We start from the raw sequence: 17,005 nt of genomic DNA, 5'->3' as shown, positions 1-17,005 counted from the left end.
AAATTTCAAGTATTTAGACCCAAAATTGACGGAGGAGTATAGTAGAGTTTTCAAAGGTCAAATCCTTGAACTTTGACCCCTTGACAGCTAAATTTCTGGCCAAAAACTGAATTAAAAGATTTTCCTAAACCTCAATAATCCTTAATATCAAATAATCCTTAATATCAGTCTGTAGACTGAAAATTGACAGAGTAGTTTGCTAGTGAAATGTACACACAAAGAGACACACACACACGCACACACACAGACAATTTCACTTTTTATAGATATATAGATAACGAAATAGTTAGAATACAAAATCCAGGAACGAAATTCTCAACACGTGAAGTTAATTAGTGGAATTTTAAAAATGTGTGAGTTCAATCCCGTTAAGGTAAAGATTAATATTGGGATATACAATCTGGTGTATCGGACAATGTGGCATATATCACGCCACTTCAAAGAAAGGCGGATCAGTAAAATAATTCAAAACGGCAAGGTCACGTTCTTCTCAAATAAAATCCAAGAGGAAAATCCGTAATCAAGGACGAATGTTGAGTACATCCAACAAAAAAATAAAATAAAATTTAAATTCTGTATGAGAGAAAATTTTTAGAAAATGCAATTTGAAATTCAAGAGAAATTTTGAAAACAATAGAACAAAAAAAGAGAATGGAATGGGAGATAGAAAAATCATAAATGTAGATATATATATAAGTAGAATTGGAAACGGGCGATAAAAAATAACCCAGCTTTCAAATTTAAATGTTGATTAAAATAATAAAAAAGATTAACGGAGAATTTTTTTTAATTAAAAATTAAAAAAGGAGGAGGAGAAGTAAAGACGAAGAAGAGGAGAAAATAAAAATAATTGGCAAGAAGTAAGAATATAAGGGAAAATAGAAAGAGAGAAAAAGAGGAAGATTCACGGTATCGAGGGTTATTTATCAAAAGTAGCCGTGTCCAAAAATTACGATTAAATAAAAATTAATTAAAAACGGGGAAAAAACAAGACCACGGGCGTGGTGTCAAAATAGACGAAACAGATAAAAACCGATTTCGGATTTACTCTTATATCCTTTTCCTTAGTTCTTATATAAGGTCTAAATGTCATTAAGCCATTTTAATACTGTCTTTTTTTTTTCGATTTCTGATAAGAAGAACTTAGCTTTAAAATGCCAGGGTCTAAAGAGTTTTTTTCTTAATTTCCCTCTTAACTTATCCTTTTGTTCTGATAATGAATAAATTATAAATACGTTTATTCCTTATTTCACATTTAATATATATATATGTGTGTGTGTGTGTATATATATATACATATATACACACATATATATATATATATATATATATATATATATATATATATTGCCATATATTTTTTATAACTTACTACTTGGTTCTACCAACGTATTGACCATTAAAGTTTACGCATAAAATTATACTTTCGTATATTAATTTATGTGATTAAATGAAGTAGTCATATATATATATATATATATATATATATATATATATATATATATATATATATATATATGTATATATATATAAGTAATATCACATGTATATATATATATATATATATATATATATATATATATATATATATATATATATATATATATATGATATCACTTATATATACCAGGTTTAATATAATAATCGATGGCGAACCGTCTCTATAATAATAAATACATAATCTGTACTAATTAAAATATTATATTTAAGCATATCTTACAAGCGGTTACGCCTGGCGGCCTGCTAGAGTATGTATATCAAGTTCTATATTTTAGTATCCGAGCTAGATTTAATCGTTTACGTTTTTTAATCTATAATGTGCCTTCCATCTGTTTGTAGTTGCATGCCACATTCTTGAAACCATCCACCCTTTTGCTTACATATAGACTTACATTTTCTTTCTCTCTCTCTCTCTCTCTCTCTCTCTCTCTCTCTCTCTCTCTTCTCTCTCTTTCTAACTCTTTCTTTCGTTCTTCCTCTCTCGTTTTTTACCATTTATCTATATCAGTTTACATATGATTGCCACGGGTGGAGTCGAGCAGGTCTACGTAATCTGATCTACCCGATTTGCTACCTGCAATATATCAGGATATCACAAGTCTTATCTCATAAAATATCCTAACTTATGATCATAAAACATCATTATTATAAGGAAGATTATATACTTTTAGTCATACGCGAAGATTTTTCCTGAAGTAACACGTCCTATTTTTTGACTCGTAAATTAAATGTTCAAGATCCAGGAAGACGATTGTAGTACCAGTAAAACGAACGATCCTTGTGGACCAATATGTTAGGAATAAGATCACATGGATTTCCACTAACAAGAGACTGAAAATATATTACTATAATCAGAAGAAATGAAATAACTTGTACCTCTGCTGAAGACATTCAAAATTATAAAAGATTGTTACATTTAAGATGTCACATTTTAAACGTAAACATTTTCACAATGTTTATAAACATTAAATATCCATTTATATATATATATATATATATATATATATATATATATATATATATATATATATATATATATATACTAGAAGTTCAGTACGGCTTTGATCGGGCTCGATTTACTGTTCGTAACTTTATGTGCATATATATATACACATATATATATGTATGTGTGCACATATATATATGTATGTGTGTGTGCGTGCGTGTGTGTGTGTGTGTGTGTGTGTGTTAAATTCGCTTTGACTTATGTTCAGGTAAACTACATCTAAAATTTCAAGTGTTTCGTGTTTGCGAAGCCTAAAATTGGCGGAGAAATTTGGTAAATTGGTAAAGTATTTAAAAGACAACTCTTTTTACTTTACCTCTTGGCTGCCAAATATTTGCCCAAAATCTGATTAAAAAGCTTGCTACGTATCTGAATGCCCTTTATGAAAAATTTCAAATGTTTAGACTAAAGATTTGCTGAGTAATTTGGTAGAGACCGCAGAGGGCATTTCTTTTTTTAAATTGACCTCAATTTAGACCCCTTAACACTTACTGTTTTGGGCTCAAATCAAATTTAAAAATTGAGCTTTGTACAAGTAACCTACATCGAAAACTTCAAGTGTTTAGACCCATAATTGGCAGAGGAGTTTAGTAGAGTTTTCAAAAGTCAAATCGTTGAACTTTGACTTATTGACAGCTAAATTTCTGGCCAAAAACGGATTTAAAAGATTTTTCCAAATCTCAAAACTCCTTATTTCAAATCTCGAGTCCGTAGATTGAAACTTGAGAGAGTAATTTGGTAGGGAAGTGTACACACACACACACACGCACACACACACACACACGCACGCACGCACGCACACACACACACACACGCGCGCGCACACACACACACACACACACACACACACACACACACACACACACACACACACGCAAACAATTTCACTCCCGTCGATTTCGACGTATGAGGTCCGACACAATAAGATGTTCGAAAATCCACATAGATGATGTGTTCACAGTGGTGAACGCTTGTGCATAACCAAGAACATTTTTCGGTGCAACTGCAAATCTTAGTTTGTGCAATGGCTGCCAATCCATAAAGCAGAAAGCAGACCGTAAGTTTTATATGAGAGTGTTCCTTCTAGATGGATGTCTTAACGAAGACTAAAGTTGCATCTCCCCCAGTTTGTTAAACCGCGCCCCCAGATACTAATTTGAAAATTTCTATGTCGTGACGCACTACATACGGCGCCTAGCATTCTCAAATAGATAGCCATGTGGTGCTGACCAGGCTAATCATTGGTTAACTTCGGTAATCTAGCGAGAACCCGTGTTTCAACGTTGTTATGCCGCATACCCCTTCCACACACACACACACACACACACACACACACACACACACGCACACACACACACACACATATATATATATATATATATATATATATAAATTTTATTTATACAAACATTAATGGCTACATATGTGCATACATGTTTCTGTAATCACCCACGTTGGGGGATTACGTCTTCAGGCCAAGAATTACCGTCGTTTGTATAAATAAAATTAATATACCTGCTCTGTTCACTCATTGAGCACTATTTTGGTAGACACATGTTGTTTCATTGGATTTACTTATAGGAAACTAAACTCTACTGGCTATATATATATATATATATATATATATATATATATATATATATATATATATCCGTGAAAATATCGTTTATCAAATTTCGTCTGTGTTTGTTTACAATATCACGACAGCTGATATTTGGTCTTGATGATGAATGCCCTAGAAAACTCATTTCTGGTTAATATTTAGATTGGAAATATGTAAACAAAGAAATGGTTTGCGGCGATTTTAAATGGTTCCTTTTCTTTTATCATGAATTGAACACATTAATATGAAAAAAAAAATAATATAAAATGGTGAGGTACATCCGGGGTTGAACAGACGATCATTTGATCTGCAGCCGAATGCTCTATCACTGGGTTATGTTTGCAGATGGCAATAAATCTGTTTGTTTTTTTAAGAAGAAATGATTTGATGCTCTTCTAGTATCTCCCTTGACCGATGTAACGTAAAATATTCCCTTGCAAAGATCTTTCTTATTTATTCATACAAAAGAAAGACTATTTTGGGGATCAGTTGTATTTCGATTTTCGATACTTATCGGCTGAATATCTGTACCGATGCCTCCGTTCAGTCTCGAAAGACAAACGATGCCCGTGTAAGGCAGCTGCGCGTGTAAATGTAGGGCAAGGGTTGCGCAATTCTCAACCACACCTCTCCTGAATCGGCACTGCTTTAGTCCAGTGGCAAGGAGAAGTCCAGGATAACCGGAAACAATGGCGAGATAAGCGAAAAACACATACAACACCTGGAAGTGCCAAATGGTCACCCATCTTATACTGGCCAGGCCCATTGTTGCTTAACTTCGGTGATCTGACGGGAACCGGTGTACCAAACGTGATTATGCTGTATTGCAAAAGAGGATTGGAACTGGTGGTTGTATCATACATATCTAAGAACACTGCCAGACATATAAATTATTTTTGTGTGAAATTTGAAAAAGATGGGCTCAGCCGTTTCAAAACCTATGAGAAAGGAACCCACAAATACGCACATGCATACAAATAATATCTATCCATCTATACATCTATCTATCGCTCACATTCTCTTCCTCACTCTCTCTCAATATATATATATATATATATATATATATATATATATATATATATGAACAAAATATACAATAATATAAGATATATAAAAATACAACTGACTAGAACAATATCCATTAAATATACATTAAGGTAATTAAATTTAATTAAAATACACAATACCGTAATTTAATTAATACTAACAACACGTGCTTTAAGTGTTAGCATAGGAAGAGTGTAAGAAATAGCATTACAGAAAAATAGGTGACTTAAACGATCCCATATGGCACTATGCGTCCTGGACGCTCAGGAGCAGACATCTTTCATTGCTGGCAAAAGTGCATTGGGACTGGTGGTTGTTATTTAAGAAAAAAGTTCTAAAGATAAAAACGCCGCTCATTTTAATTGTAACACTTCCGACTTATTCGGTCATACATGTTAAGTTGAATAAAATAAGAAGCTTTACTTTTAGAACGACTGCGTATATATACATATATATATATATATATATATATATATATATATATATATATATATATATATATATATTTATTTATTTGTATATATATATATATATTTGTATATACATATATTTGTGTGTGTGTTTGTGTGTGCGCGAGTGTGTAGACAGAGAGAGGTAGAAAGAGAGGGGGAAAATAGGAAGAGAGAGAGAGTAAATATGTATAAATAATAAAAGTTTAAATTAAAAAAAAAATTAATTAAATTTAGTTATATAGCTATACACATTTTTAATCTCAGACAAAAAGAGAGCGATAAAAACATGTAAATCCGAAAAAGAACGGGATATAACATATATGTTAAGGACAAGAACACACACACACACATATATATATATATATATATATATATGTGTGTGTGTGTGTGTGTGTGTGTGTGTGTGTGTGTGTGTGTATATATATATGTATATACATATGTATGAACATACATATATATACACACACACACATATATATATAGAGAGAGAGAGAGAGTGTGTGAGAGAGAGAAAGAGAGAGAGAGAGAGAGAAGACGTGTCTGTGTCCGTGTGTGTGTAAAAAAAGAGCATGCGAGAGGGTGCCTGTATATGCGTGCATGTATGTGTATCGATTCACGGCAGCTGTATGAATAAACACTTATGAATATTAATTAGATGAACAGTAAGCAAACTGGAAAGAATCAATTGCAGCTTTTTCTGATTGGTCAATTAAGTAGTCGCCTCCTACCCAGACTTACAGATACCTAATTCTATCACTCCATAATCTTTCTACTTCTCGTCTGCTGTGCGCTTTGATTTGGTTAAGTTAAGAGATACAGCATATTGCATCATATAACCTTGCGTTTATATATATATATATATATATATATATATATATATATATATATATATATATATGTATATATGTATATATATACATATATATACATATATATATGTACATACATATGTCTGTGCGTGTGTGTGTGTGTGTGTGTGTGTGTGTGTGTGTGTGTGTGTGTGTGTGTGTGTACGTACATAGACTTGCAAGACGCTGGGCGTTGCCCAGTCGTAAAATACGCTTAAACATATTTTATTTCATGCAGACTTGTCGGGTGAACAAGTTAGTATATAACATTTTTAATAAAATTTTATAATAATAATGTCGTTCATCAAATTTTATCTGTGGTGTGTGCAGCTGATATTTGGGTTTAACCCTATATACCCTGGAAAGGCAACTTCTGATTAATCTTTACTTTTAAAATATGCAAATGAAGAGATGATTTTCGACGATTCTAAATGGTGCCTCTTCTGTTATCGTAAATTAAACTCATTGATAAGAAATAAATAAAATAAGACTTGAGATATACTCGGGCTTGAAAAGCGGACCATTTGATCTGTAGTCGAATCCTCTATCTCTAAATAGCAATTTTTCTTTTTCGGTAGCAATGATTTAATGAGATTTTCTTATCTCCCTTGATCGGCGTAACGTAGAATGTTCTCTTGTAAAAATGATTCTTTTTTTATGTATACTAAAGAAAGTCTATGTTTAGGATCATATTTTTCGATTTTCGACACTTATCAGATGAATTTCCATACAAAACATATCTAGACATATATATTACATTTGTGTAAAATGTGAAAGTAATAAGCTCAGCCGTTTCGGAACTTATGAGGAAAGACCTCACACACACAAAGTTACTTTTATATAATAGTAGAGATAGACACATTAATATCTACATATACATATATATGCATAGATCTGCATAGAGAACTTTGCAAACTTTGTTTTCGTATAAGCTATATCGCCTGAAATGTTTTCTAGTTGCTAGTAACTAGTTGACAGAAACATGTTCATGAATGTGTCGCGACATATCCATTCTTGTTTAAAAACAAATAGAAAGTATATCTTGCAATACTTCGGTATTGAGCGCTCTTGTATATACCTCGTTAAACTTCATTGGTTACTCTACATCGAAAAATATATTAACTTTATATTATATACATATATATATTTACATATCCATACATAGGTACACATATACATACACACACATACATATAAACAAATGCATATATAAACATACAAAAATACATTAATATGTATATACATATGTATGAACATATATCCGTATATATATACATACGTACGTATAGATACTTATATATATATATATATATATATATATATATATATATAGATAGATAGATAGATAGATATGCATGCATTTATATTTCATATATATATTAACACACACACACACACACACACACACATATATATATATATATATATATATATATATATATATATATATATATATATATATATACAACACACAACAGTAACATAGTTTATTATATATGAAGGGAAAATATATGCTCTCACGCTACTTACGTCAATGTGGTTGTTTCCGGAAGAAATAGTAATACCAGCTCTCTGAAAAACTGCTTGGTTTTATTTGTTGTACTCTTACGCAAAATGTAGTAAAAAAAAAAAAAAAAGCAGCGAGTCGCTTTTGAAAGTCTTAGTGTATTTAATTTACACGTTACTGTGCAAGTTCTTTTGCTAAGCAAGGCCCTCGGCCGAGTCGTGGCAGTAGCGGGATGGTGCTACGCAATGTCTACCCCGGCTCAGCCGGGGGACGGTTCCAGTTGCCCTCAGAAAGTGAGGTTTATTTTTCTGATGTCGATGAACACAAACGTATAAAGAAAAGTAAATGGAATTTCAAGTTCATATTCCTATGGATAAAATAAATTACTATGCGTTTAAATTACGTACATCTTCTGACTTTTGGAATCATTAGTAACGACACACACACACACACACACACACACACGCGCGCGCCCACACACACATACACACGCACACAAACACACACACACACACACACACACACGTATATAATTTTTTTTTTTATGATTGCAAGTTAACAGTATTTTGACCATGAAATACATTTTATTTGGTTGTATATAAACGTTCCGGTATAGCTACACATTTATGATTATGTTTCAGTAAACTAGTCATAAGCTACTAGAGATGATACCTCAAATGATGTTGCTTTTTCAAAAGTTGGGTTTTTAATAAATTTTAGAGAAAGTTTACAGAAGTTCTGGTCAAGTTCTGCAATATGTTATTAAAAATAAAAATATCGAGGGATTATGAGTGAAAAGAATGAGATGAAATAATTATTAAATATTAATGCTATGCTAATGATATTAAATGGAATATTAAAAAAATATATATATATTTACAAGAGGTCACCACTTATCAAGGCCCGGAAGCCACTCAGGGATAAGGGTTATATATATATATATATATATATAATGGTTATAAATATATATATATATAAGGGTTATAAATATATATATATATATATATATATATATATATATATATATTAGGTATGAGCAAAAATGGTTGAAAAGTACTTGGTTCCTTAAAGAGGGTGATAATTTTTGTTTTTATTAAACGTCTAATGTATTTTACGTGTAAAAATGTATGCAGTATAAATATTGAAAAAAAAAAAATACAAAAATGTGTTTGAATTTTAATCCCGAGTTAAAGAAAATGTACATACGTTTAAAAAAGAAATAATAATAATTATTCCCAAAAGGCGGGAAAGAAAAATGTCGGCAATAATTTGTAAACTCAAATCCCGTTGATTTTCGGAAAAATATGGATCAGGGAAATATGACAATTTTGTTGTTTTTTTATTTTTTAATTTTGTTGTAATAAAACAGGAAATGCTTATTGAAATAAATATATTTGAATATACACAAGTAAGAATTATTTAGCTATCTCTAAAAAAAGTTTCATATATTGGTTAAGATATTTATTCAAGGGTTCTCTCTAATGATTTCTGACGTTTGTTTATCAATGTTTTCCTTTCATGTTGAAACAAAACGTTTGTAAAATATTATTTTAAAATCAATTTTAGAAATTACATTACACGATTTAATCTTAAATTTTATAATTCATTAAAATATATACTAAAAGAGTGTTTAATTAATGCTAAGTAGAATTCAAATTTGCAAGAAAATAATTATTTACTAATGAATGTTATAAACTTACTTTTATTTTCACGCTGTTCTGTCCACCCATACTTTTTAATTAACCGTGCGTAGAAATTATACCATTTTTAACCTTATTTTTTTCTCGGGGACCTGAGATCTCACTTTATGGCATTGTTTTATATTTTTTTTTTTTAAGATTATGACAAAATTATTACACTGATGCGTATCAGAAAAATATTATAAACTTTCATTTAAAATTTCCCCAGAAAACGGTATCTTAAAAATCACATGAAATATATTTTGCAATTATTTAATATTTGTGATGAAAATATTAAATATAAGCAATGCTTAATTCAATGATAATATCGTTAGTCTAAGAAATTAATTTTTTTGTGTTATATCGAGCCCAATTACACGGACTTTAGTGGCTCTTTTTTAATGTTTTGAGGTATTTTTTTTATCTAGAATGCTTTATTTTCATAACAAAAACAAACATAAATCCATGCGCTTTTTATGTCTTAAAACTTAAATCTATAACGTTATTATTTTCACTAATATTTTTTAATTAAAAAATGTTTTCATTATATTCTGTGAGTATTGATTAACGAATACTAAAAATTTCATGAACATTGATTGATTTTCTGAATTATTGCGAATTTTTGGTGCTAGTGCAGAGAGTGATCCGCGGTATTGGAAATAATCGTATTTCCAAGTTTAATTAAAGTTTTATGATATGTTTTTTTTTATTCAATTGTAAGGTTAAAGTATAGAATAGGTACAAAGCACCCTCCCCTTCCCATGTTAAGAATAGCTTTTTAAATAATAACGTTATTATTTACGTCCGGATCACTCTCTGCACTAGTATCGAATTTTTAAGCGAAGGGAAGGGCAAAATGTTCACACATTTTATAGAAGCGGCCATTTATTTTGCACGTATATAGTATATACTTAATCTAAATTTTCTATCTCTCTCTATATATGTCTCTCCCCCCTCTCTCTCTCTCTCTCTCTCTCTCTCTATATATATATATATATATATATATATATATATATATATATATATAGAGAGAGAGAGAGAGAGAGAGAGAGAGAGAGAGAGAGGGATAAATATAAATGTAGATACTTTTATAGAATAACATTTTGTGTGTGAGTTCGTTCAAAAATCATTCCTTACGTATATTAGAATGCACTTTAATAGGTTTTCTATGGAAATCTTGCGATATGTATAAGAAACTCCATAATTAAAAAATCCGATTAAGCACAGAATTGTCTGATTTTGAATAAAGTTAACGCCTTTATAAACAACCAAACATCACAAGTCTATTTTAGAAGTTTTATCACCGTAGAAGGAGAATGGCTCGGCGTATAAGATCAACAGTATGTTATTTGAGAAGGCAGGGGAACGTTGGAATTGAATGTTTCTGTTTAGCGGAAAACCCAACCATGAAATCTGATATTTCCATTTAAACTTTAATTTTATAAAATCAAAGTTCTCGGCAGTGAATGGTAGACTACAATGTAGTGTTGGCTAAACCACTGCGGGTAGGAATGCTAATCTTTCTTTCGGTGCACTCGCGATGGGTCCTTACCTCCAACAAACAATCGATTTGATTGAAAAATTGACGATTTCACTGATTATGCTGAAAATACAAGTATTTTAAGTGTGAAATATTCCGTGATCCTTATCTAATCACGGGCAACGTCGGGTCTTCCTACTAATATATATATATATATATATATATATATATATATATATATATATATATATACATATATATAAATATTGTATAATATATACAGGAATTTACATTTATATCGGTAGTCGGTACCGACGGTTTCAAGCCCGGTAGTTAAGGACTGCTCATAATGTCCGCCTCAGGCTCTCTTCAGCCGACTCTCATCTCTTAATAATAAGCAGAATTTTTGTATAGAGCTGGTTGCTTGGTGTTGGTATGTTTTTTATCGAGTAGTTTAACGTGTATTTCACCATCTCTTAATAATAAGCAGAATTTTTGTATAGAGCTGGTTGCTTGGTGTTGGTATGTTTTTTATCGAGTAGTTTAACGTGTATTTCACCATCTCTGGTGTTTTTGCAAAGAAGTTCCGGCGGTTTTAATTCCTGTTTTGTGTTCTTCCTTTTCGATAGTGCTCGACCACTGGGTTATTGGTATACACCGCAAGTACCTGGTGGGGGCTATTATACTTGTACTTTTTTGTAGAAAAAGAAATCCCATACAGTGCTCTATTATTAGGGAAAAACCTTTCTCGAAATAAGAGCAATATATTTTTGGTATAATATATACAGGAATTTACATTTATATCGGTCGGGATGAGAGTCGGCTGAAGAGAGCCTGAGGCGGACATTAAGGGCAGTCCTCAACTACCGGGCTTGAAACCGTCGGTACCGATTACCGATATAAATGTAAATTCCTGTATATATTATACAAAAAATATATCGCTCTTATTTCGAGAAAGGTTTTTTCCCTAAGAATAGAGCACTGTATGGGATTTATTTTTCTAAAAATAAGTATATATATATATATATATATATATATATATATATATATATATATATATATATATATATATATATACTCTTTATTCGCTTTTACATTAGCGGTAATATATTACTATAGTTATGGGCATGCTTCGGTAAGCTAGGTACCAGGAATTAGAGAACTCTTCAGACGATACAGCTTATACGAAAGCAAAATTTGCAATGAAAATATCAGGTCTTTATACCCATAAGTGTATATACATGGATCTAAAATAAATTACACACGCGCGCGCACGCACACACACACAATCACACACACACACACACATATATATATAATGAATGAATAATAAAAGTTTATATTTCAAAGTTCATGAGGTTGACAATCTTACAATTTATTTCTTTAGTTCAGTCGACATTTAGAATTGTTAGACAAGTTATCAGAAGAAATAGCAACAATCAATCCATTAACAGGAGATAAAGTGCGTTTTTACGTGATTAAAAATCCAGAAATTGGAAGAACGCTGGTACGGAAGAACTTCGTGGTACGGGTTCGAGCCTGTCTGCCTATTACTACGTTTTGTTTTTTTTTTTGTTTTTTTTAGCGTTTACAATTTCCCTTTATTTTCTTTTTGTTTTCCTTAACAAACACACTTACTCACCTCCACTTTCTTTTCCGCCTTCGTGTCGTCAATGGTTCAAGCCTGCCTACTACAACTTTTTTTTTTTGCTCAACACACACCTACAAACACCTGGGTAACGCCAGGCACCCAGGCTAGTAAATAATAGACCAAAAACGGTCCAATCATCACTGTTGATAACTCCCACAATACAATAGTAAATTACTTAAGACTTTTATCCAGTCATGATAGAACGAGAACACGTTACATAATTTGATTAAATAAAGGATTCAGTTTGAAATTAAGGCTTCCGTTTGAAATTTCGCGTAGATTCCCGACAAAAAGATTCCCGCGTTTGACACCTTAAGAAAGTCGGAGGTTATATCGACTAAAAACTTGTGAACATAACAAGGTGAGAATAGTAGTCAGAAAAATCCAAATAATGCAACAAAATTCAATCATCATCTCAAAATCTCAGAAACGTCATGTGGATGCAGTTTTTAACAGTAACAAAACCACTTGCTTTTATAGCGAAATCGAGTTAAAAGAAGAAAATTGCACTGACTGGTTGGACATAAATTGAGGATTCGATGCAATTAATCTATAATTCAGAAGTTAAATTAAAAGACATTTCCTTCAATTCAAAACGTGTTATCATTAAGGCTCTTTTATGAAAGTACATACATTAATTAAGAAAGTGTTTAAGAATCGTTTTATGGTGAATTAACAAAATATATTGTTGGTGAATTAAAAAGAAGTTACAAATACACAGCAATGTAGAATTGTTTTAAGGCATTGCGATTCAGAAATCTGTTTCTTTCCCAAGAAAAACAAAATCTTGCGTACGTATACGTCTCCAGTATCCCAATTTATCTTTTCAACAAACATATCTCAATTTTTAGTTTAAAATTATATTGCTATTTAAGATGTAGGGATCAACTCTCATCTTAAGGTTTGATAATCTTTTGGGACTGACCTTACCCCTAGCCTGAAACAGAAAACCCACATCAGATCCCTTGCAGAAATCGCTGTAAAAGGTTGGATTATTCTAGAGCCACAGAAATTATCTCACTCCTGACGTAGTGCTATCGCCAAACAAGAGATAATTACATACCAAGATGGAGTATCGTTGCCACTTTCAAGGAGGAGCTGCTAAGACTAAACTTTTCTTGATAGAGTACTTAATCGTCTTTGAAAGCTAGTTGGCGAGGATCTTTTCACATCCTTACTTCATCTTTCTCACAGAAAAGACTTGCAAGTCTATCCTTGCTCTATCGTGATTTCTACGGTAGATGGTCCAATAAGTTTCATTATGTGCCCTCCTCCTGTTTGGCATTTACGGCAAACATTGACCTAGTGACAACCTCCATCTGCAGCTGTCTATCCTACTCTTTATCTGGCCTATGATAAAGTAACCGAAAAGTTGCCGCAGAGAAGCGCAGAAAGGACAGAGAGGACACTGTTTTGAAGTCCTCGACGTTCTGACGGAAGAACACATCTGGTCTAAAACCAAACGCAAATTACTAACGAATGAGCAGATCCTTTTTTCTAGAACTGATCGTCTGTGAAAAACAATACCGATGAAAAAATATGGTACTTTCGTCGGAAAGTGACCATGAACAGACAGATGAGAGGAACTGTGCTCTGGCCTGCAAAAAATATACCTGGGCATTCCTGTCGGTTTCGCAATCGATTAGCAATAAACTAAGTCCTTCTCAAAGAGAAAAGGCAAAATTTGAGAAGGTGAACCTCATAGAACTGCACAGAATCGCAATCAACAGGGAAACACAAGAAATCGTATCGTCTGCATTGATTTAGTGCCGCGGAAATAATTATCTGAAAATGTATGACAGACATTTTTTTTTTTATTAAACTTAAAAATAATCATTAATAATTATAAAGTTTTAAACGGTAATTATTGGAAAGTCAGTAACATTTTTCATATTTTTGAAAAATCAACTTTTTGTTTACAAAATTTAAATTTTCGTAAGAACTTCTTGAATTGTCTTCCTCCAAGTCAACGATTCTAAAATTGAAAAGCAAAATATTTTTTTTTTAAAACTGAAATGCTATCTGCAAAAAAAATGTGTAGTTAAGCTTTCAAGTTACTCCACGTGCCGAGAGACTAATGCTACCTTTCGATTTAATTGTTGTCCTTCCACCATGATTCGAAAACAACATTACAGGTGAACAGAGAAGTAACAAATACTTCGTAAAATGTCGACAATTTTTCTGACGTCATAGGCTAGTTGGAAAGTCAGGGTATTGCTAGATGCAAAAAGTTGCGAAATATTGCTTAATCGCGACCCCGTCTCTGTCAGCGGCGAAGCAACAAATAGATTCTAAACTAATTCGCAAGAAAAGCTAACAAAAAAGGTATTCGAGAAGTGTGATAGCCACAAAAACTTTCTCAAAAACACATAGAATAAAGAAATGCTCTTTACTGATCAGTAATTGACATATATACACATCCCTTAGTCAGCAGGTATATGACAAAAGTCACAAGGTTTAGCAAATCGAAAGGAAAATCGTTCATGTTCCGACCTTCATCATCTCATGACATATAAGTCATGCTACTGATTTTTCTCAGAATCTCTATCTTTCGATACTCCCCACCCAACTCACGCGCTTGCGCTCGCACACACACACACACACACACACACACACACACACACACACACATACATATATATATATATATATATATATATATATATATATATATGCATATAATAAAGTTATGGAAACATGTATATATATATATATATGTATATATAAAGTTATGGAAATATATATATATGTGTGTATACATATGTATGTATATACATATATATATATGTATATATATATATGTATATATATATATATAAAATTATTTAAATGTGTAGTAAAACGGACGTTTCTTAGTAAAATTTTACAGAGTGTATCTTCATCGAATATATAGAGTAATTGGAAAAACAAGTCTATTTTGATTTTTCTACTTCCTTTATAAATTTATGTGTTTGTTTTTAAAACTTTTTTTTTAATTATTTTACCTTCACCGATTAAGACGATTTTTATATAGACACAAACAAAAACAATTGATTAATATATAAGTATTATTTCTGATGTATAATTTTCGTTATGTAATTTTGTTATGAGTGTATTGTAATTAAAAAATCTGATTCTTTTCATTAAAATTAATAAACATTATATTTTAAGAATATATTGATAACTATTTTTTTTTTGCTTTTTAAATATCGTTTATATTGACAACACTATTGCAAAAGGAAAACAGGACGATAAGATTACAAGAGTAACACTAAAAGTGAATGTATTATAGACCGTTAAAAAATTATATTTTACAAATCATCTAAATAGATGTGTTTCTGAATTTTTTAGATAACGATTGATAATTTTGATTTTTTTTGGACTACTTTTCTTATTTTGAGATGATTAAAATTATCAAATCTCTTTTGCAAAATTCAGAAACATAGCATCGAATCAGTAAGGACATGAACTAATAAAAATAGAAATGACTGGAACATATTTATACCAGAATCTGGCAAAAAAGAACGCCCACCTCATGTTTCTACACAAAAGCAGCGATGTTTAGCTGGTTCTACCAGGCTTAACGTTGTAAGTACTAAGCAATTTCAAAAAGACACAAAGGATCGCAAGACGGGTAGAACATTAGGTCGTGCGAGATTGAATCTACAACAGCCGGTTGAAAAAAACACCAATCGCAAACAAAATCTGGAACGATCGCATTTCCGTCTTGAAATTTACATCACTGAATTGAAGATGGGGAACAATTGTCCGAATACTCCCAATTAATACAAATGCATTTATTTAAGGTTTTATTGTCTACTATATGCACATTATTTACCAAATAATATGCAGTATTACTGATTCAAGTAAAAATAACCCGTTTTAATAATATGATCGTAATTTTGACAGTAGACTTCCACTCTTATACGGAGTTTCCAATTATCAGGTCACACCCTAACAAATTCAACCCCTGTCCCATCGCCACAATATTACACCTCTGTTACTGTTTTACAAGTATTTTACTGGAATGCGTTCTGACGACCTAGCGTCACTTGTGCTCCCTTTGGTATAAATACTTCCGACTATGCAGACAATCAGCAAAATCCCATCCCTCCATCGTAGAGATCCCAAGATACCGGAAAAAATTTTAATCTATTAATTTCTTCACTCGAACTGCGAGAATTTGAAATTCGGTCTTGGTCTCGTTCTTTCCTGACTTTACTAACATGGATTAGTTTAAATGTAATGTAAAC

At 31.6% G+C, this 17,005-nt stretch overlaps 1 long non-coding RNA gene across 5 annotated transcripts in view; it reads right to left on the bottom strand.

The window, feature by feature from the left end:
• Positions 1-17,005, bottom strand: part of LOC145259861 (uncharacterized) — a 203,501-nt gene that overhangs the window by 75,547 nt on the left and 110,949 nt on the right. The window contains exon 1 of one of the 5 annotated variants that reach the window (XR_013864219.1): positions 7,987-8,385. The exons of the other annotated variants lie outside the window; for them this stretch is intronic. This is a non-coding gene — a long non-coding RNA (uncharacterized LOC145259861). Of the gene's footprint in view, positions 1-7,986; positions 8,386-17,005 lie in introns of those variants that run through there. 5 annotated transcript variants of the gene reach the window in all.

Source organism: Euprymna scolopes, chromosome 35 (genome assembly GCF_053919585.1).
Source record: "Euprymna scolopes isolate OS-2025 chromosome 35, ASM5391958v1, whole genome shotgun sequence".
Taxonomy (NCBI): domain Eukaryota; kingdom Metazoa; phylum Mollusca; class Cephalopoda; order Sepiida; family Sepiolidae; genus Euprymna; species Euprymna scolopes.
Note: the sequence above shows the minus strand (reverse complement) of the source record. Positions and strands in the feature narration are given on the sequence as shown.